The sequence below is a fragment of the Propithecus coquereli genome, unplaced genomic scaffold (assembly GCF_000956105.1).
Source record: "Propithecus coquereli isolate 6110/MARCELLA unplaced genomic scaffold, Pcoq_1.0 Scaffold371, whole genome shotgun sequence".
Classification (NCBI taxonomy): domain Eukaryota; kingdom Metazoa; phylum Chordata; class Mammalia; order Primates; family Indriidae; genus Propithecus; species Propithecus coquereli.
Genome location: NW_012149408.1, coordinates 602,761 through 606,008, shown reverse-complemented (window position 1 = coordinate 606,008; position 3,248 = coordinate 602,761).

Sequence of the window (3,248 nt, the reverse complement as noted above, 5' to 3'; positions counted from 1 at the left end):
AAAAAAAATTCTCACAAAGTAGTAGTTTTAAGAAACAGAGTTTGAATGCTTTTAAAAACTTCATGCAGATTTTAGTCCAGTTCATCCTGCAACAAGAAGGCGAGAGTCAAACCCTTTCTGTTCTGAGACTCAGGTACTTTCCCAGCGCCAAGGGTGGAGAACGCTGGAGCCAGTTCCTGGTGAGGGTCTTCGAGGGCCGTTCGCACCAGGAAGAGAACGGGAGGGCGATGACTGAAAGTCCAGGCGGGTGTGCGGGGTCTTGGGGCGGCAGCGATGACTTGCTTTTGCTTCCTGTAGCCCACGGTGGGATGTTGTTTGCACACAAGCTCCCCAGCATCCCTGAAAACTGAGAGCCGTGAGGTAAACAGACCAGGTGGCTGATACAGGCCGGGAAAGTACCAGGCAAAGCCCACGGGTCCCCTGCAGCCGTGCAGTGCAGGTGAATACTGGGGAGACTCTGGGACTCCCCCATGCTCTGGCAAGTCGGGATGTGGCCGAGAGGCCGCCGATCTTCTAGACACAGCCTGTGAAGGGCATTGTCAGGGCGGGAGGAGGAAGCCCCAGGACTTCATGGTCAGGGGTGTGGGTTCTAGCATCCAAGGGTGGCGTGTGACTCTCAGGACCTCCCTGTCCTCATTCCGTGTGACCTTGTGCAATTGTTTCATCTCTCTCCTCCTGGGGCAAAGAGGGTGGTGGCAGTGCCTGACTCCCCAGAGGGGACTGCTGACTGAAAGTGACACCCCGTACCCAGCCCTTGGTTTCCTGCAGACACACAGCACTCGCTCAGCAAGGAGGGCTGTGCTGACCGAGCCGTGCTCTCAGCGGGTGGACTGCCCGCGGCAGGGCTGACCTAGCTGACCAGTCAGGCTAGATTCACCTGGGGGTGATTGGATTATAAATTCTGTGTGAACGGGGCTTGGTGTAACAACGCATTGAGTTATAGAAAATACAGGTTACGTCTTGTCACTCAAATACACATGCCTTAAAAACGTGAGCCCACCCCCAATGCCTGTGCCACGGCAGAGAGTCTGAAGAGATGTCCTCTGGTGGTCCTTCTATTAACTTTTCTGTGGCCAGGTACCAGACAATTGACACTTCTGTGCCTCAGCTTCTGGGGCAGGTCAAAGTCAACTGTTAATGTCCTTCCAGCTCTTGTATTCTGGCTCTCTCGTTTCCTCTATTTGATTAGCAAGAGTCAACACGGGTGACTGCTCTCCGCCAGCGCAAGGCTCTTGGCTGTGGAGAAATCTTCCCCGCAGAGTCTGGCAGCGCTTGTGGAGGCTCCTGGGCCACTCACAGTTCCAGCAGCTTTGGTTTTGCACAAGCCCTGGTGTCTCCTGTGACCTGCAGCTGGACTCATGGCCCAGTGGCACGGTGGCACAGGTGGGGCAGTCTGCTTCTTAGTCCCGCTGGGTCACAGGAAGGCGGAGTCTGCAGGACTCGCAAACATCGCATTCACCGTGCCTGGTCCTGCCGGCAGCGTGGCGCATTTTCTCTCTATACCACAAACACCGTGTGACGCCACCTGTCACTTCTGTACAAATTAATAGAAATGAGTAGGTGAGCCACATTTGTCTTACTTAGGAAGCATTTTTGTACCATGAAAGACTTGTTTTTCTAATGCGTCCTCCTAAAACTTATTTTCGATTCCGCCACCTCAGCTGTAATAACTTCCAGGAGGGTCTGACTGGCCTGGCCGTGAGATTCTTCCTGGTGCCGCCGCAGACGCAGAAGCGACGCCATCTTCAGTGTCTAAGGATCTAAGTGTAATCCCGAGCCCAACAAGGAATGATGGATTGTTTATTCTTGGTTTTATCAAATTACACCTAATAAGACTTTCCACGGAAGATAAAGAAAAATTCATGTCTCATTAGGATCCTCGACGCAGTTGGCGATCACCGTGTGGCTCATGGAAAGGAGAATCTCGGCGCCGCAGCAATTTGCACACGCAGTGACGTGCCAGATGCCACGGAGCGGCGTGAGAGGAGCTGTGGCAACCGCTACGCCCACCCTGATTAAAAATGAGGCAAAACACTCCTGTTGTTTTTCAGAATTAAAGCCACCATCTGAGTTCCATGCATCGGATGATGATTTAAACTCAAAGGCTGTAACGCTGGTGTTTTCTGGGAGGGGCAAGCTTAAAATGCCACCAGCACTGGGGAAAGGCTACTACAAATCTGCCCGCGGGCACTGAAGAGTTCCCTTCCACATGCCAAAATGCAGACAGGAAATTAGGTTAGGCAGCTTGGCCACTCTAGAAAAATCTAGAGCTGAGACCCTGACACCAGGAGCACGGAGTCTGTCTCAGTCTGCTCAGGCCGTTATATCAAAACACCACCAACTGTGGGGCTCAAAGGACGAACTCTCATTGTCTCACAGCTCTGCGGGCTGGGAGTCTGGGATCGCGGTGCCAGCGGGGTCAGGTGCTGGGGAGGGCCCTCTTGCTGGCTTGTAGAAAACACCTTCTCACTGTGCCCTCACGTGGCGGGTAGAGAGGGAGAGAGAGAAAGATCTCTTTCTCTTCCTCTTCTTGTAAGGCCACAGTCTATTCTGATTAGGGGCCCTCTTTGATGTGACCTCAGGTGACCCTAATTACCTCCCTGAAGCCCCTCCCTGCAGGCGCAGTGACATTGTAGGTCAGGGCCTCAACATATGATTTTGAGGAGCCACAATTCAGCCCATAGCAGGTGCCGTGGCATGTTTTCATCCCCGTCCCAGAATTCATTAGTGCTCACCAAAGCCAGTGGTAGGAGTGGTCCCCGTCCACGGTGTGGAAAAGGGCTCTGCCCGGTTGCTCATCGCTGGCGAGTTCTTTCAGGCCTTTCGGATAAGCACCTCTGTCTCCCGTATCAACATTTGGGTTAGAGATCTCTAACTATTTGTCTTTAAGACCAGGCTTTATTTCAAATTAACATGGCGTTGAAAATATTTGGACAGTCATTTTTCTTAAATATTATCTTACAGAATTTATATTAAATGAGTGTGCATCTGATGAAAACAAAGGCACATCTCACAAAAAGATGTTATATATGGACATTTTGACTTTGAAAAGCAAAGGAGTAATGACTTTCTCAATTTTTGATAAATTGGCAGAAAACTTTGGTAAAATTGCACAGTATTAAATATATGCAAGGGCATACAAATGAATTCCCAAGAAATGGTAAAATCTGAATAAGACCAGAGGATTGTGTGGATTTCCTCGTTGTGCTGTTGTGCTGTAATTATGCAAGATGTTGCCATCGGTGGGA